Raw genomic sequence first — 22,500 nt, 5'->3', positions numbered from 1 at the left:
CCGCTCGCACCCATAGGACGGAGATAGACGCCTCCTCCCCCGAAAAGCTCCAAGAGATTTCCATCTCAACGACGGCAAGGGGCGCCAGTCAACGCCCGGGTTTACCATGATGCAACTGGAGGTAACGAAAATAAGCGACCCCTTACGGCCGCTGCCGAGGGCCTGGCCTGGTAGACCTGACGGCCGCTGCCGAGGGACTGGTAGACCTGACGGCCGCTGCCGAAGGCGTGGTAGACCTGACGGCCTCTGCCGAGGGCCTGGTAGACCTGACGGCCGCTGCCGAGGGCGTGGTAGACCTGACGGCCGCTGCCGAAGGCGTGGTAGACCTGACGGCCTCTGCCGAGGTCCTGGTAGACCTGACGGCCGCTGCCGAGGGCGTGGTAGACCTGACGGCCGCTGTCGAGGCCGTGGTAGACCTGACGGCCTCTGCCGAGGGCCTGGTAGACCTGACGGCCGCTGCCGAGGGACTGGTAGACCTGACGGCCGCTGCCGAGGCCGTGGTAGACCTGACGGCCTCTGCCGAGGGCCTGGTAGACCTGACGGCCGCTGCCGAGGGACTGGTAGACCTGACGGCCGCTGCCGAGGGCGTGGTAGACCTGACGGCCTCTGCCGAGGGCCTGGTAGACCTGACGGCCGCTGCCGAGGGCGTGGTAGACCTGACGGCCTCTGCCGAGGGCCTGGTAGACCTGACGGCCGCTGCCGAGGGACTGGTAGACCTGACGGCCGCTGCCGAGGGCGTGGTAGACCTGACGGCCGCTGCCGAGGTCCTGGTAGACCTGACGGCTGCTGCAGAGGGCGTGGTAGACCTGACGGCCTCTGCCGAGGGCCTGGTAGACCTGACGGAGGCTGCCGAGGGCGTGGTAGACCTGACGGCCGCTGCCGAGGGCGTGGTAGACCTGACGGCCTCTGCCGAGGGCCTGGTAGACCTGACGGCCGCTGCCGAGGGCGTGGTAGACCTGACGGCCGCTGCCGAGGCCGTGGTAGACCTGACGGCCGCTGCCGAGGGCGTGGTAGACCTGAGGTCTGCTGCCAAAAGCCTGGTAGACCTGAGGTCCGTTGCCGGGGGCCTGGTAGACCTGACGGACTGTGTCGGAGCACCTGGGTAAGGCGCCGGGCCCGCCCCGCGCGGTGCCAGGACGACGTGGTGACCGGCCGCGGACCTTCACATGCGATACTCTCTCCCCCAACACCCCGTTGTTTTCATCCACCACGTTCCCTGAACGTGAGCAAATCTGGTCCAAGGTCCACCCTGTCCAGCTGGTCGGTAGGCCGAACACACATACACAGGCCCTCCCCCCACACAAGACCACCACTCCCAGGTATCCACACGAGCTGCACAGGAGTACTTTTGGGGTGCACAGGCCTTTTCAGCTGCAGGAGCACAGCAGTCTCAGGAGAGGCCTAACTGAGTAGAAGCCTTTTCCCAGGCCCCAGTTTAAAAAGTCTTATGACAAAGGAAAAAAAACCCACAAACTTCCTAGTAAACTCCCGGGGCTGAAATCTGTTTGTAGGCCGAACAGGCACACACACACAGGCCCTCCCCCCACACAAGACCCCCACTCCCAGGTATCCACACCAGCTGCTCCGGAGCACTTTTGGGGTGCAGAGGCCTTTTCAGCTGCAGGAGCAGAGCTGGCTGAGCAGAGGCCTAACTGAGTAGAAGCCTTTTCCCAGGCCCCAGTTCAAAAGTCCTGAAGAAAAAAAAAAAAACCCAAACTTCCTAGTAAACTCCCGGGGCTGAATTCTGTTTGTAGGCCGAACAGGCACACACAGCCCCCCCCACAAACACAACCCACCCACTCCCAGGCTGCCCCACGAGCTACTGTGGTGCACTTTTGGGATGCAGAGGCCTCTGCAGCTGCAGGAGCAGAGCAGCCTGAGCAGAGGCCTAACTGAGTAGAAGCCTTTTCCCAGGCCCCAGTTTAAAAAGTCCTGAAGAAAAAAAAAAAAAAACCCACAAACTTCCAAGTAAACTCCAGGAGCTGAAATCTGTTTGTAGGCCGAACAGGCACACACAGCCCCCCCCCCCAAACACAATCCCCCCACTCCCAGGCTGCTCCACGAGCTACTGTGGTGCACTTTTGGGGTGCAGAGGCCTTTTCAGCTGCAGGAGCAGAGCAGCCTGAGCAGAGGCCTAAAGGAGTTGGAGCCTTCCCTGGGCCCCAGTTTAAAAAGTCTTACGACAAAGGAAAAAATAAAACCCAAACTTCCTAGTAAACTCCCGGAACTGAAAGCTGGTCGGTAGGCCGAACAGGCACACACAGCCCCACACCCCCACAAACACAACCCCCCCACTCCCAGGCTGCCCCACGAGCTACTGTGTTGCACTTTTGGGATGCAGAGGCCTCTGCAGCTGCAGGAGCAGAGCTGGCTGAGCAGAGGCCTAACTGAGTAGAAGCCTTTCCCCGGGCCCCAGTTTAAAAAGTCTTATGACAAAGGAAAAAAAAAAACACAAACTTCCAAGTAAACTCCCGGGGCTGAAATCTGTTTGTAGGCCGAACAGGCACACACAGCCCCTCCACAAACACAACCCCCCCACTCCCAGGCTGCCCGACGAGCTACTGTGGTGCACTTTTGGGGTGCAGAGGCCTTTTCAGCTGCAGGAGCAGAGCAGCCTGAGCAGAGGCATAAAGGAGTAGGAGCCTTCCCTGGGCCCCAGTTTAAAAAGTCTTATGACAAAGGAAAAAAAAAAACCCCAAAACTTCCTAGTAAACTCCCAGGGCTGAAAGCTGGTCGGTAGGCCGAACAGGCACACACAGCCCCCCCACAAACACAACCCCCCCACTCCCAGGCTGCCCGACTAGCTACTGTGTTGCACTTTTGGGGTGCAGAGGCCTTTTCAGCTGCAGGAGCAGAGCAGCCTGAGCAGAGGCCTAACTGAGTAGAAGCCTTTTCCCAGGCCCCAGTTTAAAAAGTCTTATGACAAAGGAAAAATAACCCCAAACTTCCAAGTAAACTCCCGCGGCTGAAAGCTTGTCGGTAGGCCAAACAGGCACACACAGCGCCCCCACCCCCCCCACCCCAAACACAACCCCCCCCCCCCACTCCCTGGCTGCCCGACGAGCTACTGTGTTGCACTTTTGGGGTGCAGAGGCCTCTGCAGCTGCAGGAGCAGAGCTGGCTGAACAGAGGCCTAACTGAGTAGAAGCCTTTTCCCAGGCCCCAGTTTAAAAAGTCTTTCGACAGAGAAAAAAACCCCGCAAACTTCCTAGTAAGCTCCTGTTGCTGAAAGCTGGTCGGTAGGCCGAACACACGTAGACACAGGCCCTCCCCCCACACAAGACCCCCACTCCCAGGTAGCCACACGAGCCTCTCCGGAGCACTTTTGGGGTGCAGAGGCCTTTTCAGCTGCAGGAGCAGAGCTGGCTGAGCAGAGGCCTAACTGAGTAGAAGCCTTTTCCCAGCCCCCAGTTTAAAAAGTCCTGAAAAAAAAAAAAAATCCAAACTTCCTAGTAAACTCCCGGGGCTGAAATCTGTTTGTAGGCCGAACAGGCACACACAGCCCCCGCCACAAACACAACCCCCCCACTCCCAGTCTGCCCCACGAGCTACTGTGTTGCACTTTTGGGATGCAGAGGCCTCTGCAGCTGCAGGAGCAGAGCAGCCTGAGCAGAGGCCTAACTGAGTAGAAGCCTTTTCACAGCCCCCAGTTTAAAAAGTCTTTCGACAGAGAAAAAAACCCCGCAAACTTCCTAGTAAGCTCCTGTTGCTGAAAGCTGGTCGGTAGGCCGAACACACGTAGACACAGGCCCTCCCCCCACACAAGACCCCCACTCCCAGGTAGCCACACGAGCTGCTCCGGAGCACTTTTCGGGTGCAGAGGCCTTTTCAGCTGCAGGAGCAGAGCAGCCTGAGCAGAGGCCTAACTGAGTAGAAGCCTTTCCCCGGGCCCCAGTTTAAAAAGTCTTATGACAAAGGAAAAAAACCCCACAAACTTCCAAGTAAACTCCCGGGGCTGAAATCTGTTTGTAGGCCGAACAGGCACACACAGCCCCCCCACAAACACAACCCCCCCACTCCCAGGCTGCCCCACGAGCTACTGTGTTGCACTTTTGGGATGCAGAGGCCTCTGCAGCTGCAGGAGCAGAGCTGGCTGAGCAGAGGCCTAACTGAGTAGAAGCCTTTCCCCGGGCCCCAGTTTAAAAAGTCTTATGACAAAGGAAAAATAACCCCAAACTTCCTAGTAAACTCCCGGAACTGAAAGCTGGTCGGTAGGCCAAACAGGCACACACAGCCCCCCCACAAACACAACCCCCCCACTCCCAGGCTGCCCGACTAGCTACTGTGTTGCACTTTTGGGGTGCAGAGGCCTTTTCAGCTGCAGGAGCAGAGCAGCCTGAGCAGAGGCCTAACTGAGTAGAAGCCTTTTCCCAGGCCCCAGTTTAAAAAGTCTTATGACAAAGGAAAAAAAACCCACAAACTTCCAAGTAAACTCCCGGGGCTGAAATCTGTTTGTAGGCCGAACAGGCACACACAGACCCTCCACAAACACAACCCCCCCACTCCCAGGCTGCCTGACGAGCTACTGTGTTGCACTTTTTGGGAAGCAGAGGCCTTTTCAGCTGCAGGAGCAGAGCAGCCTGAGCAGAGGCCTAAAGGAGTAGAAGCCTTTTCCCAGGCCCCAGTTTAAAAAGTCTTATGACAAAGGAAAAAAAACCCACGAACTTCCAAGTAAACTCCCGGGGCTGAAATCTGTTTGTAGGCCGAACAGGCACACACAGCCCCCCCACAAACACAACCCCCCCAACTCCCAGGCTGCCCCACGAGCTACTGTGTTGCACTTTTGGGGTGCAGAGGCCTTTTCAGCTGCAGGAGCAGAGCTGGCTGAGCAGAGGCATAAAGGAGTAGGAGCCTTCCCTGGGCCCCAGTTTAAAAAGTCTTATGACAAAGGAAAAAAAAAAACCCCAAAACTTCCTAGTAAACTCCCAGGGCTGAAAGCTGGTCGGTAGGCCGAACAGGCACACACAGCCCCCCCACAAACACAACCCCCCCACTCCCAGGCTGCCCGACTAGCTACTGTGTTGCACTTTTGGGGTGCAGAGGCCTTTTCAGCTGCAGGAGCAGAGCTGGCTGAGCAGAGGCCTAACTGAGTAGAAGCCTTTTCCCAGGCCCCAGTTTAAAAAGTTTTATGACAAAGGAAAAAAAAACCACAAACTTCCAAGTAAACTCCCGGGGCTGAAATCTGTTTGTAGGCCGAACAGGCACACACAGCCCCCCCCCCCAAACACAATCCCCCCACTCCCAGGCTGCTCCACGAGCTACTGTGGTGCACTTTTGGGGTGCAGAGGCCTTTTCAGCTGCAGGAGCAGAGCAGCCTGAGCAGAGGCCTAAAGGAGTTGGAGCCTTCCCTGGGCCCCAGTTTAAAAAGTCTTACGACAAAGGAAAAAATAAAACCCAAACTTCCTAGTAAACTCCCGGAACTGAAAGCTGGTCGGTAGGCCGAACAGGCACACACAGCCCCACACCCCCACAAACACAACCCCCCCACTCCCAGGCTGCCCCACGAGCTACTGTGTTGCACTTTTGGGATGCAGAGGCCTCTGCAGCTGCAGGAGCAGAGCTGGCTGAGCAGAGGCCTAACTGAGTAGAAGCCTTTCCCCGGGCCCCAGTTTAAAAAGTCTTATGACAAAGGAAAAAAAAAAACACAAACTTCCAAGTAAACTCCCGGGGCTGAAATCTGTTTGTAGGCCGAACAGGCACACACAGCCCCCCCACAAACACAACCCACCCACTCCCAGGCTGCTCCACGAGCTACTGTGTTGCACTTTTGGGGTGCAGAGGCCTTTTCAGCTGCAGGAGCAGAGCAGCCTGAGCAGAGGCCTAACTGAGTAGAAGCCTTTTCCCAGGCCCCAGTTTAAAAGGTCCTGAAAAAAAAAAAAAATCCAAACTTCCAAGTAAACTCCCGGGGCTGAAATCTGTTTGTAGGCCGAACAGGCACACACAGCCCCCCCCCACAAACACAACCCCCCCACTCCCAGGCTGCCCCACGAGCTACTGTGTTGCACTTTTGGGGTGCAGAGGCCTCTGCAGCTGCAGGAGCAGAGCTGGCTGAGCAGAGGCCTAACTGAGTAGAAGCCTTTTCCCAGCCCCCAGTTTAAAAAGTCCTGAAAAAAAAAAAAAAATGGAAACTTCCTAGTAACCTCCCGGGGGTGAAATCTGTTTGTAGGCCGAACAGGCACACACAGCCCCTCCACAAACACAACCCCCCCACTCCCAGGCTGCCCGACGAGCTACTGTGGTGCACTTTTGGGGTGCAGAGGCCTTTTCAGCTGCAGGAGCAGAGCAGCCTGAGCAGAGGCATAAAGGAGTAGGAGCCTTCCCTGGGCCCCAGTTTAAAAAGTCTTATGACAAAGGAAAAAAAAAAACCCCAAAACTTCCTAGTAAACTCCCAGGGCTGAAAGCTGGTCGGTAGGCCGAACAGGCACACACAGCCCCCCCACAAACACAACCCCCCCACTCCCAGGCTGCCCGACTAGCTACTGTGTTGCACTTTTGGGGTGCAGAGGCCTTTTCAGCTGCAGGAGCAGAGCAGCCTGAGCAGAGGCCTAACTGAGTAGAAGCCTTTTCCCAGGCCCCAGTTTAAAAAGTCTTATGACAAAGGAAAAATAACCCCAAACTTCCAAGTAAACTCCCGCGGCTGAAAGCTTGTCGGTAGGCCAAACAGGCACACACAGCGCCCCCACCCCCCCCACCCCAAACACAACCCCCCCCCCACTCCCTGGCTGCCCGACGAGCTACTGTGTTGCACTTTTGGGGTGCAGAGGCCTCTGCAGCTGCAGGAGCAGAGCTGGCTGAACAGAGGCCTAACTGAGTAGAAGCCTTTTCCCAGGCCCCAGTTTAAAAAGTCTTTCGACAGAGAAAAAAACCCCGCAAACTTCCTAGTAAGCTCCTGTTGCTGAAAGCTGGTCGGTAGGCCGAACACACGTAGACACAGGCCCTCCCCCCACACAAGACCCCCACTCCCAGGTAGCCACACGAGCCTCTCCGGAGCACTTTTGGGGTGCAGAGGCCTTTTCAGCTGCAGGAGCAGAGCTGGCTGAGCAGAGGCCTAACTGAGTAGAAGCCTTTTCCCAGCCCCCAGTTTAAAAAGTCCTGAAAAAAAAAAATAATCCAAACTTCCTAGTAAACTCCCGGGGCTGAAATCTGTTTGTAGGCCGAACAGGCACACACACACAGTCCCTCCCCCCACACAAGACCACCACTCCCAGGTATCCACACCAGCTGCTCCGGAGCACTTTTGGGGTGCAGAGGCCTTTTCAGCTGCAGGAGCAGAGCTGGCTGAGCAGAGGCCTAACTGAGTAGAAGCCTTTTCCCAGCCCCCAGTTTAAAAAGTCCTGAAAAAAAAAAAAAATCCAAACTTCCTAGTAAACTCCCGGGGCTGAAATCTGTTTGTAGGCCGAACAGGCACACACAGCCCCCGCCACAAACACAACCCCCCCACTCCCAGTCTGCCCCACGAGCTACTGTGTTGCACTTTTGGGATGCAGAGGCCTCTGCAGCTGCAGGAGCAGAGCAGCCTGAGCAGAGGCCTAACTGAGTAGAAGCCTTTTCCCAGGCCCCAGTTTAAAAAGTCTTTCGACAGAGAAAAAAACCCCGCAAACTTCCTAGTAAGCTCCTGTTGCTGAAAGCTGGTCGGTAGGCCGAACACACGTAGACACAGGCCCTCCCCCCACACAAGACCCCCACTCCCAGGTAGCCACACGAGCTGCTCCGGAGCACTTTTCGGGTGCAGAGGCCTTTTCAGCTGCAGGAGCAGAGCAGCCTGAGCAGAGGCCTAACTGAGTAGAAGCCTTTCCCCGGGCCCCAGTTTAAAAAGTCTTATGACAAAGGAAAAAAACCCCACAAACTTCCAAGTAAACTCCCGGGGCTGAAATCTGTTTGTAGGCCGAACAGGCACACACAGCCCCCCCACAAACACAACCCCCCCACTCCCAGGCTGCCCCACGAGCTACTGTGTTGCACTTTTGGGATGCAGAGGCCTCTGCAGCTGCAGGAGCAGAGCTGGCTGAGCAGAGGCCTAACTGAGTAGAAGCCTTTCCCCGGGCCCCAGTTTAAAAAGTCTTATGACAAAGGAAAAATAACCCCAAACTTCCTAGTAAACTCCCGGAACTGAAAGCTGGTCGGTAGGCCAAACAGGCACACACAGCCCCCCCACAAACACAACCCCCCCACTCCCAGGCTGCCCGACTAGCTACTGTGTTGCACTTTTGGGGTGCAGAGGCCTTTTCAGCTGCAGGAGCAGAGCAGCCTGAGCAGAGGCCTAACTGAGTAGAAGCCTTTTCCCAGGCCCCAGTTTAAAAAGTCTTATGACAAAGGAAAAAAAACCCACAAACTTCCAAGTAAACTCCCGGGGCTGAAATCTGTTTGTAGGCCGAACAGGCACACACAGACCCTCCACAAACACAACCCCCCCACTCCCAGGCTGCCTGACGAGCTACTGTGTTGCACTTTTTGGGAAGCAGAGGCCTTTTCAGCTGCAGGAGCAGAGCAGCCTGAGCAGAGGCCTAAAGGAGTAGAAGCATTTTCCCAGGCCCCAGTTTAAAAAGTCTTATGACAAAGGAAAAAAAACCCACGAACTTCCAAGTAAACTCCCGGGGCTGAAATCTGTTTGTAGGCCGAACAGGCACACACACACAGGCCCTCCCCCCACACAAGACCCCCACTCCCAGGTATCCACACCAGCTGCTCCGGAGCACTTTTGGGGTGCAGAGGCCTTTTCAGCTGCAGGAGCAGAGCTGGCTGAGCAGAGGCCTAACTGAGTAGAAGCCTTTTCCCAGGCCCCAGTTCAAAAGTCCTGAAGAAAAAAAAAAAAACCCAAACTTCCTAGTAAACTCCCGGGGCTGAATTCTGTTTGTAGGCCGAACAGGCACACACAGCCCCCCCCCACAAACACAACCCACCCACTCCCAGGCTGCCCCACGAGCTACTGTGGTGCACTTTTGGGATGCAGAGGCCTCTGCAGCTGCAGGAGCAGAGCAGCCTGAGCAGAGGCCTAACTGAGTAGAAGCCTTTTCCCAGGCCCCAGTTTAAAAAGTCCTGAAGAAAAAAAAAAAAAAACCCACAAACTTCCAAGTAAACTCCAGGAGCTGAAATCTGTTTGTAGGCCGAACAGGCACACACAGCCCCCCCCCCCAAACACAATCCCCCCACTCCCAGGCTGCTCCACGAGCTACTGTGGTGCACTTTTGGGGTGCAGAGGCCTTTTCAGCTGCAGGAGCAGAGCAGCCTGAGCAGAGGCCTAAAGGAGTTGGAGCCTTCCCTGGGCCCCAGTTTAAAAAGTCTTACGACAAAGGAAAAAATAAAACCCAAACTTCCAAGTAAACTCCCGGGGCTGAAATCTGTTTGTAGGCCGAACAGGCACACACAGCCCCCCCACAAACACAACCCACCCACTCCCAGGCTGCTCCACGAGCTACTGTGTTGCACTTTTGGGGTGCAGAGGCCTTTTCAGCTGCAGGAGCAGAGCAGCCTGAGCAGAGGCCTAACTGAGTAGAAGCCTTTTCCCAGGCCCCAGTTTAAAAGGTCCTGAAAAAAAAAAAAAATCCAAACTTCCAAGTAAACTCCCGGGGCTGAAATCTGTTTGTAGGCCGAACAGGCACACACAGCCCCCCCCCACAAACACAACCCCCCCACTCCCAGGCTGCCCCACGAGCTACTGTGTTGCACTTTTGGGGTGCAGAGGCCTCTGCAGCTGCAGGAGCAGAGCTGGCTGAGCAGAGGCCTAACTGAGTAGAAGCCTTTTCCCAGGCCCCAGTTTAAAAGGTCCTGAAAAAAAAAAAAAAATGGAAACTTCCTAGTAACCTCCCGGGGGTGAAATCTGTTTGTAGGCCGAACAGGCACACACAGCCCCTCCACAAACACAACCCCCCCACTCCCAGGCTGCCCGACGAGCTACTGTGGTGCACTTTTGGGGTGCAGAGGCCTTTTCAGCTGCAGGAGCAGAGCAGCCTGAGCAGAGGCATAAAGGAGTAGGAGCCTTCCCTGGGCCCCAGTTTAAAAAGTCTTATGACAAAGGAAAAAAAAAAACCCCAAAACTTCCTAGTAAACTCCCAGGGCTGAAAGCTGGTCGGTAGGCCGAACAGGCACACACAGCCCCCCCACAAACACAACCCCCCCACTCCCAGGCTGCCCGACTAGCTACTGTGTTGCACTTTTGGGGTGCAGAGGCCTTTTCAGCTGCAGGAGCAGAGCTGGCTGAGCAGAGGCCTAACTGAGTAGAAGCCTTTTCCCAGCCCCCAGTTTAAAAAGTCCTGAAAAAAAAAAAAAATCCAAACTTCCTAGTAAACTCCCGGGGCTGAAATCTGTTTGTAGGCCGAACAGGCACACACAGCCCCCCCCACAAACACAACCCCCCCACTCCCAGTCTGCCCCACGAGCTACTGTGTTGCACTTTTGGGATGCAGAGGCCTCTGCAGCTGCAGGAGCAGAGCAGCCTGAGCAGAGGCCTAACTGAGTAGAAGCCTTTTCCCAGGCCCCAGTTTAAAAAGTCTTTCGACAGAGAAAAAAACCCCGCAAACTTCCTAGTAAGCTCCTGTTGCTGAAAGCTGGTCGGTAGGCCGAACACACGTAGACACAGGCCCTCCCCCCACACAAGACCCCCACTCCCAGGTAGCCACACGAGCTGCTCCGGAGCACTTTTCGGGTGCAGAGGCCTTTTCAGCTGCAGGAGCAGAGCAGCCTGAGCAGAGGCCTAACTGAGTAGAAGCCTTTCCCCGGGCCCCAGTTTAAAAAGTCTTATGACAAAGGAAAAAAACCCCACAAACTTCCAAGTAAACTCCCGGGGCTGAAATCTGTTTGTAGGCCGAACAGGCACACACAGCCCCCCCACAAACACAACCCCCCCACTCCCAGGCTGCCCCACGAGCTACTGTGTTGCACTTTTGGGATGCAGAGGCCTCTGCAGCTGCAGGAGCAGAGCTGGCTGAGCAGAGGCCTAACTGAGTAGAAGCCTTTCCCCGGGCCCCAGTTTAAAAAGTCTTATGACAAAGGAAAAATAACCCCAAACTTCCTAGTAAACTCCCGGAACTGAAAGCTGGTCGGTAGGCCAAACAGGCACACACAGCCCCCCCACAAACACAACCCCCCCACTCCCAGGCTGCCCGACTAGCTACTGTGTTGCACTTTTGGGGTGCAGAGGCCTTTTCAGCTGCAGGAGCAGAGCAGCCTGAGCAGAGGCCTAACTGAGTAGAAGCCTTTTCCCAGGCCCCAGTTTAAAAAGTCTTATGACAAAGGAAAAAAAACCCACAAACTTCCAAGTAAACTCCCGGGGCTGAAATCTGTTTGTAGGCCGAACAGGCACACACAGACCCTCCACAAACACAACCCCCCCACTCCCAGGCTGCCTGACGAGCTACTGTGTTGCACTTTTTGGGAAGCAGAGGCCTTTTCAGCTGCAGGAGCAGAGCAGCCTGAGCAGAGGCCTAAAGGAGTAGAAGCATTTTCCCAGGCCCCAGTTTAAAAAGTCTTATGACAAAGGAAAAAAAACCCACGAACTTCCAAGTAAACTCCCGGGGCTGAAATCTGTTTGTAGGCCGAACAGGCACACACAGCCCCCCCACAAACACAACCCCCCCAACTCCCAGGCTGCCCCACGAGCTACTGTGTTGCACTTTTGGGGTGCAGAGGCCTTTTCAGCTGCAGGAGCAGAGCTGGCTGAGCAGAGGCATAAAGGAGTAGGAGCCTTCCCTGGGCCCCAGTTTAAAAAGTCTTATGACAAAGGAAAAAAAAAAACCCCAAAACTTCCTAGTAAACTCCCAGGGCTGAAAGCTGGTCGGTAGGCCGAACAGGCACACACAGCCCCCCCACAAACACAACCCCCCCACTCCCAGGCTGCCCGACTAGCTACTGTGTTGCACTTTTGGGGTGCAGAGGCCTTTTCAGCTGCAGGAGCAGAGCTGGCTGAGCAGAGGCCTAACTGAGTAGAAGCCTTTTCCCAGGCCCCAGTTTAAAAAGTTTTATGACAAAGGAAAAAAAAACCACAAACTTCCAAGTAAACTCCCGGGGCTGAAATCTGTTTGTAGGCCGAACAGGCACACACAGCCCCCCCCCCCAAACACAATCCCCCCACTCCCAGGCTGCTCCACGAGCTACTGTGTTGCACTTTTGGGGTGCAGAGGCCTTTTCAGCTGCAGGAGCAGAGCAGCCTGAGCAGAGGCCTAAAGGAGTTGGAGCCTTCCCTGGGCCCCAGTTTAAAAAGTCTTACGACAAAGGAAAAAATAAAACCCAAACTTCCTAGTAAACTCCCGGAACTGAAAGCTGGTCGGTAGGCCGAACAGGCACACACAGCCCCACACCCCCACAAACACAACCCCCCCACTCCCAGGCTGCCCCACGAGCTACTGTGTTGCACTTTTGGGATGCAGAGGCCTCTGCAGCTGCAGGAGCAGAGCTGGCTGAGCAGAGGCCTAACTGAGTAGAAGCCTTTCCCCGGGCCCCAGTTTAAAAAGTCTTATGACAAAGGAAAAAAAAAAACACAAACTTCCAAGTAAACTCCCGGGGCTGAAATCTGTTTGTAGGCCGAACAGGCACACACAGCCCCCCCACAAACACAACCCACCCACTCCCAGGCTGCTCCACGAGCTACTGTGTTGCACTTTTGGGGTGCAGAGGCCTTTTCAGCTGCAGGAGCAGAGCAGCCTGAGCAGAGGCCTAACTGAGTAGAAGCCTTTTCCCAGGCCCCAGTTTAAAAGGTCCTGAAAAAAAAAAAAAATCCAAACTTCCAAGTAAACTCCCGGGGCTGAAATCTGTTTGTAGGCCGAACAGGCACACACAGCCCCCCCCCACAAACACAACCCCCCCACTCCCAGGCTGCCCCACGAGCTACTGTGTTGCACTTTTGGGGTGCAGAGGCCTCTGCAGCTGCAGGAGCAGAGCTGGCTGAGCAGAGGCCTAACTGAGTAGAAGCCTTTTCCCAGGCCCCAGTTTAAAAGGTCCTGAAAAAAAAAAAAAAATGGAAACTTCCTAGTAACCTCCCGGGGGTGAAATCTGTTTGTAGGCCGAACAGGCACACACAGCCCCTCCACAAACACAACCCCCCCACTCCCAGGCTGCCCGACGAGCTACTGTGGTGCACTTTTGGGGTGCAGAGGCCTTTTCAGCTGCAGGAGCAGAGCAGCCTGAGCAGAGGCATAAAGGAGTAGGAGCCTTCCCTGGGCCCCAGTTTAAAAAGTCTTATGACAAAGGAAAAAAAAAAACCCCAAAACTTCCTAGTAAACTCCCAGGGCTGAAAGCTGGTCGGTAGGCCGAACAGGCACACACAGCCCCCCCACAAACACAACCCCCCCACTCCCAGGCTGCCCGACTAGCTACTGTGTTGCACTTTTGGGGTGCAGAGGCCTTTTCAGCTGCAGGAGCAGAGCAGCCTGAGCAGAGGCCTAACTGAGTAGAAGCCTTTTCCCAGGCCCCAGTTTAAAAAGTCTTATGACAAAGGAAAAATAACCCCAAACTTCCAAGTAAACTCCCGCGGCTGAAAGCTTGTCGGTAGGCCAAACAGGCACACACAGCGCCCCCACCCCCCCCACCCCAAACACAACCCCCCCCCCCACTCCCTGGCTGCCCGACGAGCTACTGTGTTGCACTTTTGGGGTGCAGAGGCCTCTGCAGCTGCAGGAGCAGAGCTGGCTGAACAGAGGCCTAACTGAGTAGAAGCCTTTTCCCAGGCCCCAGTTTAAAAAGTCTTTCGACAGAGAAAAAAACCCCGCAAACTTCCTAGTAAGCTCCTGTTGCTGAAAGCTGGTCGGTAGGCCGAACACACGTAGACACAGGCCCTCCCCCCACACAAGACCCCCACTCCCAGGTAGCCACACGAGCCTCTCCGGAGCACTTTTGGGGTGCAGAGGCCTTTTCAGCTGCAGGAGCAGAGCTGGCTGAGCAGAGGCCTAACTGAGTAGAAGCCTTTTCCCAGCCCCCAGTTTAAAAAGTCCTGAAAAAAAAAAATAATCCAAACTTCCTAGTAAACTCCCGGGGCTGAAATCTGTTTGTAGGCCGAACAGGCACACACACACAGTCCCTCCCCCCACACAAGACCACCACTCCCAGGTATCCACACCAGCTGCTCCGGAGCACTTTTGGGGTGCAGAGGCCTTTTCAGCTGCAGGAGCAGAGCTGGCTGAGCAGAGGCCTAACTGAGTAGAAGCCTTTTCCCAGCCCCCAGTTTAAAAAGTCCTGAAAAAAAAAAAAAATCCAAACTTCCTAGTAAACTCCCGGGGCTGAAATCTGTTTGTAGGCCGAACAGGCACACACAGCCCCCGCCACAAACACAACCCCCCCACTCCCAGTCTGCCCCACGAGCTACTGTGTTGCACTTTTGGGATGCAGAGGCCTCTGCAGCTGCAGGAGCAGAGCAGCCTGAGCAGAGGCCTAACTGAGTAGAAGCCTTTTCCCAGGCCCCAGTTTAAAAAGTCTTTCGACAGAGAAAAAAACCCCGCAAACTTCCTAGTAAGCTCCTGTTGCTGAAAGCTGGTCGGTAGGCCGAACACACGTAGACACAGGCCCTCCCCCCACACAAGACCCCCACTCCCAGGTAGCCACACGAGCTGCTCCGGAGCACTTTTCGGGTGCAGAGGCCTTTTCAGCTGCAGGAGCAGAGCAGCCTGAGCAGAGGCCTAACTGAGTAGAAGCCTTTCCCCGGGCCCCAGTTTAAAAAGTCTTATGACAAAGGAAAAAAACCCCACAAACTTCCAAGTAAACTCCCGGGGCTGAAATCTGTTTGTAGGCCGAACAGGCACACACAGCCCCCCCACAAACACAACCCCCCCACTCCCAGGCTGCCCCACGAGCTACTGTGTTGCACTTTTGGGATGCAGAGGCCTCTGCAGCTGCAGGAGCAGAGCTGGCTGAGCAGAGGCCTAACTGAGTAGAAGCCTTTCCCCGGGCCCCAGTTTAAAAAGTCTTATGACAAAGGAAAAATAACCCCAAACTTCCTAGTAAACTCCCGGAACTGAAAGCTGGTCGGTAGGCCAAACAGGCACACACAGCCCCCCCACAAACACAACCCCCCCACTCCCAGGCTGCCCGACTAGCTACTGTGTTGCACTTTTGGGGTGCAGAGGCCTTTTCAGCTGCAGGAGCAGAGCAGCCTGAGCAGAGGCCTAACTGAGTAGAAGCCTTTTCCCAGGCCCCAGTTTAAAAAGTCTTATGACAAAGGAAAAAAAACCCACAAACTTCCAAGTAAACTCCCGGGGCTGAAATCTGTTTGTAGGCCGAACAGGCACACACAGACCCTCCACAAACACAACCCCCCCACTCCCAGGCTGCCTGACGAGCTACTGTGTTGCACTTTTTGGGAAGCAGAGGCCTTTTCAGCTGCAGGAGCAGAGCAGCCTGAGCAGAGGCCTAAAGGAGTAGAAGCCTTTTCCCAGGCCCCAGTTTAAAAAGTCTTATGACAAAGGAAAAAAAACCCACGAACTTCCAAGTAAACTCCCGGGGCTGAAATCTGTTTGTAGGCCGAACAGGCACACACAGCCCCCCCACAAACACAACCCCCCCAACTCCCAGGCTGCCCCACGAGCTACTGTGTTGCACTTTTGGGGTGCAGAGGCCTTTTCAGCTGCAGGAGCAGAGCTGGCTGAGCAGAGGCATAAAGGAGTAGGAGCCTTCCCTGGGCCCCAGTTTAAAAAGTCTTATGACAAAGGAAAAAAAAAAACCCCAAAACTTCCTAGTAAACTCCCAGGGCTGAAAGCTGGTCGGTAGGCCGAACAGGCACACACAGCCCCCCCACAAACACAACCCCCCCACTCCCAGGCTGCCCGACTAGCTACTGTGTTGCACTTTTGGGGTGCAGAGGCCTTTTCAGCTGCAGGAGCAGAGCTGGCTGAGCAGAGGCCTAACTGAGTAGAAGCCTTTTCCCAGGCCCCAGTTTAAAAAGTTTTATGACAAAGGAAAAAAAACCCACAAACTTCCAAGTAAACTCCCGGGGCTGAAATCTGTTTGTAGGCCGAACAGGCACACACAGCCCCCCCACAAACACAACCCCCCCACTCCCAGGCTGCCCCACGAGCTACTGTGTTGCACTTTTGGTGTGCAGAGGCCTCTGCAGCTGCAGGAGCGGAGCTGGCTGAGCAGAGGCCTAACTGAGTAGAAGCCTTTTCCCAGGCCCCAGTTTAAAAAGTCCTGAAGAAAAAAAAAAAAAAAAACCCCAAACTTCCTAGTAAACTCCCGGGGCTGAAATCTGTTTGTAGGCCGAACAGGCACACACACACAGGCCCTCCCCCCACACAAGACCCCCACTCCCAGGTATCCACACCAGCTGCTCCGGAGCACTTTTGGGGTGCAGAGGCCTTTTCAGCTGCAGGAGCAGAGCTGGCTGAGCAGAGGCCTAACTGAGTAGAAGCCTTTTCACAGGCCCCAGTTTAAAAAGTCCTGAAGAAAAAAAAAAAAACCCAAACTTCCTAGTAAACTCCCGGGGCTGAATTCTGTTTGTAGGCCGAACAGGCACACACAGCCCCCCCCACAAACACAACCCACCCACTCCCAGGCTGCCCCACGAGCTACTGTGGTGCACTTTTGGGATGCAGAGGCCTCTGCAGCTGCAGGAGCAGAGCAGCCTGAGCAGAGGCCTAACTGAGTAGAAGCCTTTTCCCAGGCCCCAGTTTAAAAAGTCCTGAAGAAAAAAAAAAAAAAACCCACAAACTTCCAAGTAAACTCCAGGAGCTGAAATCTGTTTGTAGGCCGAACAGGCACACACAGCCCCCCCCCCCAAACACAATCCCCCCACTCCCAGGCTGCTCCACGAGCTACTGTGGTGCACTTTTGGGGTGCAGAGGCCTTTTCAGCTGCAGGAGCAGAGCAGCCTGAGCAGAGGCCTAAAGGAGTTGGAGCCTTCCCTGGGCCCCAGTTTAAAAAGTCTTACGACAAAGGAAAAAATAAAACCCAAACTTCCAAGTAAACTCCCGGGGCTGAAATCTGTTTGTAGGCCGAACAGGCACACACAGCCCCCCCACAAACACAACCCACCCACTCCCAGGCTGCTCCACGAGCTACTGTGTTGCACTTTTGGGGTGCAGAGGCCTTTTCAGCTGCAGGAGCAGAGCAGCCTGAGCAGAGGCCTAACTGAGTAGAAGCCTTTTCCCAGGCCCCAGTTTAAAAGGTCCTGAAAAAAAAAAAAAATCCAAACTTCCAAGTAAACTCCCGGGGCTGAAATCTGTTTGTAGGCCGAACAGGCACACACAGCCCCCCCCCACAAACACAACCCCCCCACTCCCAGGCTGCCCCACGAGCTACTGTGTTGCACTTTTGGGGTGCAGAGGCCTCTGCAGCTGCAGGAGCAGAGCTGGCTGAGCAGAGGCCTAACTGAGTAGAAGCCTTTTCCCAGGCCCCAGTTTAAAAGGTCCTGAAAAAAAAAAAAAAATGGAAACTTCCTAGTAACCTCCCGGGGGTGAAATCTGTTTGTAGGCCGAACAGGCACACACAGCCCCTCCACAAACACAACCCCCCCACTCCCAGGCTGCCCGACGAGCTACTGTGGTGCACTTTTGGGGTGCAGAGGCCTTTTCAGCTGCAGGAGCAGAGCAGCCTGAGCAGAGGCATAAAGGAGTAGGAGCCTTCCCTGGGCCCCAGTTTAAAAAGTCTTATGACAAAGGAAAAAAAAAAACCCCAAAACTTCCTAGTAAACTCCCAGGGCTGAAAGCTGGTCGGTAGGCCGAACAGGCACACACAGCCCCCCCACAAACACAACCCCCCCACTCCCAGGCTGCCCGACTAGCTACTGTGTTGCACTTTTGGGGTGCAGAGGCCTTTTCAGCTGCAGGAGCAGAGCTGGCTGAGGAGAGGCCTAACTGAGTAGAAGCCTTTTCCCAGCCCCCAGTTTAAAAAGTCCTGAAAAAAAAAAAAAATCCAAACTTCCTAGTAAACTCCCGGGGCTGAAATCTGTTTGTAGGCCGAACAGGCACACACAGCCCCCCCCACAAACACAACCCCCCCACTCCCAGTCTGCCCCACGAGCTACTGTGTTGCACTTTTGGGATGCAGAGGCCTCTGCAGCTGCAGGAGCAGAGCAGCCTGAGCAGAGGCCTAACTGAGTAGAAGCCTTTTCCCAGGCCCCAGTTTAAAAAGTCTTTCGACAGAGAAAAAAACCCCGCAAACTTCCTAGTAAGCTCCTGTTGCTGAAAGCTGGTCGGTAGGCCGAACACACGTAGACACAGGCCCTCCCCCCACACAAGACCCCCACTCCCAGGTAGCCACACGAGCTGCTCCGGAGCACTTTTCGGGTGCAGAGGCCTTTTCAGCTGCAGGAGCAGAGCAGCCTGAGCAGAGGCCTAACTGAGTAGAAGCCTTTCCCCGGGCCCCAGTTTAAAAAGTCTTATGACAAAGGAAAAAAACCCCACAAACTTCCAAGTAAACTCCCGGGGCTGAAATCTGTTTGTAGGCCGAACAGGCACACACAGCCCCCCCACAAACACAACCCCCCCACTCCCAGGCTGCCCCACGAGCTACTGTGTTGCACTTTTGGGATGCAGAGGCCTCTGCAGCTGCAGGAGCAGAGCTGGCTGAGCAGAGGCCTAACTGAGTAGAAGCCTTTCCCCGGGCCCCAGTTTAAAAAGTCTTATGACAAAGGAAAAATAACCCCAAACTTCCTAGTAAACTCCCGGAACTGAAAGCTGGTCGGTAGGCCAAACAGGCACACACAGCCCCCCCACAAACACAACCCCCCCACTCCCAGGCTGCCCGACTAGCTACTGTGTTGCACTTTTGGGGTGCAGAGGCCTTTTCAGCTGCAGGAGCAGAGCAGCCTGAGCAGAGGCCTAACTGAGTAGAAGCCTTTTCCCAGGCCCCAGTTTAAAAAGTCTTATGACAAAGGAAAAAAAACCCACAAACTTCCAAGTAAACTCCCGGGGCTGAAATCTGTTTGTAGGCCGAACAGGCACACACAGACCCTCCACAAACACAACCCCCCCACTCCCAGGCTGCCTGACGAGCTACTGTGTTGCACTTTTTGGGAAGCAGAGGCCTTTTCAGCTGCAGGAGCAGAGCAGCCTGAGCAGAGGCCTAAAGGAGTAGAAGCATTTTCCCAGGCCCCAGTTTAAAAAGTCTTATGACAAAGGAAAAAAAACCCACGAACTTCCAAGTAAACTCCCGGGGCTGAAATCTGTTTGTAGGCCGAACAGGCACACACAGCCCCCCCACAAACACAACCCCCCCAACTCCCAGGCTGCCCCACGAGCTACTGTGTTGCACTTTTGGGGTGCAGAGGCCTTTTCAGCTGCAGGAGCAGAGCTGGCTGAGCAGAGGCATAAAGGAGTAGGAGCCTTCCCTGGGCCCCAGTTTAAAAAGTCTTATGACAAAGGAAAAAAAAAAACCCCAAAACTTCCTAGTAAACTCCCAGGGCTGAAAGCTGGTCGGTAGGCCGAACAGGCACACACAGCCCCCCCACAAACACAACCCCCCCACTCCCAGGCTGCCCGACTAGCTACTGTGTTGCACTTTTGGGGTGCAGAGGCCTTTTCAGCTGCAGGAGCAGAGCTGGCTGAGCAGAGGCCTAACTGAGTAGAAGCCTTTTCCCAGGCCCCAGTTTAAAAAGTCTTATGACAAAGGAAAAAAAAACCACAAACTTCCAAGTAAACTCCCGGGGCTGAAATCTGTTTGTAGGCCGAACAGGCACACACAGCCCCCCCACAAACACAACCCCCCCACTCCCAGGCTGCCCCACGAGCTACTGTGTTGCACTTTTGGGGTGCAGAGGCCTCTGCAGCTGCAGGAGCAGAGCTGGCTGAGCAGAGGCCTAACTGAGTAGAAGCCTTTTCCCGGGCCCCAGTTTAAAAAGTCTTATGACAAAGGAAAAATAACCCCAAACTTCCAAGTAAACTCCCGCGGCTGAAAGCTTGTCGGTAGGCCGAACACACGTAGACACAGGCCCTCCCCCCACACAAGACCCCCACTCCCAGGTAGCCACACGAGCCTCTCCGGAGCACTTTTGGGGTGCAGAGGCCTTTTCAGCTGCAGGAGCAGAGCTGGCTGAGCAGAGGCCTAACTGAGTAGAAGCCTTTTCCCAGGCCCCAGTTTAAAAAGTCCTGAAAAAAAAAAAAAATCCAAACTTCCTAGTAAACTCCCGGGGCTGAAATCTGTTTGTAGGCCGAACAGGCACACACAGTCCCCCCCACAAACACAACCCCCCCACTCCCAGTCTGCCCCACGAGCTACTGTGGTGCACTTTTGGGATGCAGAGGCCTCTGCAGCTGCAGGAGCAGAGCAGCCTGAGCAGAGGCCTAACTGAGTAGAAGCCTTTTCCCAGGCCCCAGTTCAAAAGTCCTGAAGAAAAAAAAAAAAACCCCAAACTTCCTAGTAAACTCCCGGGGCTGTTTGTAGGCCGAACAGGCACACACACACAGGCCCTCCCCCCACACAAGACCACCACTCCCAGGTATCCACACTAGCTGCTCCAGAGCACTTTTCGGGTGCAGAGGCCTTTTCAGCTGCAGGAGCAGAGCAGCCTGAGCAGAGGCCTAGCTGAGTAGAAGCTTTTTCCCAGGCCCCAGTTTAAAAAGTCCTGAAGAAAAAAAAAAAAAAATCAAAATATCCTAGTAAACTCCCGGGGCTGAAAGCTGGTCGGTAGGCCGAACAGGCACACACAGCCCCCCCAGAAACACAACCCACCCACTCCCAGGCTGCCCCACGAGCTACTGTGGTGCACTTTTGGGATGCAGAGGCCTCTGCAGCTGCAGGAGCAGAGCAGCCTGAGCAGAGGCCTAACTGAGTAGAAGCCTTTTCCCAGGCCCCAGTTCAAAAGTCCTGAAGAAAAAAAAAAAAACCCCAAACTTCCTAGTAAACTCCCGGGGCTGTTCGTAGGCCGAACAGGCACACACACACAGGCCCTCCCCCCACACAAGACCACCACTCCCAGGTATCCACACTAGCTGCTCCAGAGCACTTTTCGGGTGCAGAGGCCTTTTCAGCTGCAGGAGCAGAGCAGCCTGAGCAGAGGCCTAGCTGAGTAGAAGCTTTTTCCCAGGCCCCAGTTTAAAAAGTCCTGAAGAAAAAAAAAAAAAAATCAAAACTTCCTAGTAAACTCCCGGGGCCGAAAGCTGGTCGGTAGGCCGAACAGGCACACACAGCCCCCCCACAAACACAACCCACCCACTCCCAGGCTGCCCCACGAGCTACTGTGGTGCACTTTTGGGATGCAGAGGCCTCTGCAGCTGCAGGAGCAGAGCAGCCTGAGCAGAGGCCTAACTGAGTAGAAGCCTTTTCCCAGGCCCCAGTTCAAAAGTCCTGAAGAAAAAAAAAAATGGAAACTTCCTAGTAAACTCCCGGGGCTGAAATCTGTTTGTAGGCCGAACAGGCACACACACACAGGCCCTCCCCCCACACAAGACCACCACTCCCAGGTATCCACACGAGTTGCTCCGGAGCACTTTTGGGGTGCAGAGGCCTTTTCAGCTGCAGGAGCAGAGCTGGCTGAGCAGAGGCCTAACTGAGTAGAAGCCTTTTCACAGGCCCCAGTTTAAAAAGTCTTATGACAAAGGAAAAAAAACCCACAAACTTCCAAGTAAACTCCCGGGGCTGAAATCTGTTTGTAGGCCGAACAGGCACACACAGCCCCCCCACAAACACAACCCCCCCACTCCCAGGCTGCCCCACGAGCTACTGTGTTGCACTTTTGGGGTGCAGAGGCCTCTGCAGCTGCAGGAGCAGAGCTGGCTGAGCAGAGGCCTAACTGAGTAGAAGCCTTTTCTCAGGCCCCAGTTTAAAAAGTCCTGAAGAAAAAAAAAAAAAAATCAAAACTTCCTAGTAAACTCCCGGGGCTGAAAGCTGGTCGGTAGGCCGAACAGGCACACACAGCCCCACACCCCCACAAACACAACCCCCCCACTCCCAGGCTGCCCGACGAGCTACTCTGGTGCACTTTTGGGATGCAGAGGCCTTTTCAGCTGCAGGAGCAGAGCAGCCTGAGCAGAGGCCTAACTGAGTAGAAGCCTTTCCCCGGGCCCCAGTTTAAAAAGTCTTACGACAAAGAATAAAACCCCCCAAAACTTCCTCACAAGCTCCCGGGGCTGAAAGCTGCTCGGTTGGCCGAACACACACACATACGCACGCACAGGCCCTCCCCCCCATACAACCCGCCACTGCCAGGTAGCCCCACGAACTTTCTGCAGCGCAGTTTTTCGATGCAGGTGCATTCAGAGCCGCAGGAGGAGTGCAGGCCGATTAGATGTGCCTGCCTCTGTGCCAGGCCCTGGCAGTGCCTACTTTTACAAGCGGAAAAAAAGAAATGAAGGTAACTCGTAATAAGCTCCCGGGGCTGAAAGCTCTTCCTGGGCTGAACACCGCTCCCCGCCCCCCCCCCCCCCCCCCCGCCCAGCCCGGGGCCGCTCTGGCTAAATTTGTGGTTAACGGGGAGTCGCAAACAGCAGTGCATGGCACCGCACCTGCCAGCCCGGCCGGGCTCGATCCCGCACCGCACCTGTAACACGGCCCCGCTCGCCGGAAGAGACTTCCAGGAGACGCCAGGACTACCTGCGTGGCTGCCGAGACACGGGCGCCAGGTCTACCCCATCCGAGCGCGTC

Source organism: Gallinula chloropus (genome assembly GCF_964237585.1).
Source record: "Gallinula chloropus genome assembly, chromosome: 33".
In the NCBI taxonomy this organism is placed as follows: domain Eukaryota; kingdom Metazoa; phylum Chordata; class Aves; order Gruiformes; family Rallidae; genus Gallinula; species Gallinula chloropus.
This window is presented reverse-complemented; position numbering follows the sequence as displayed.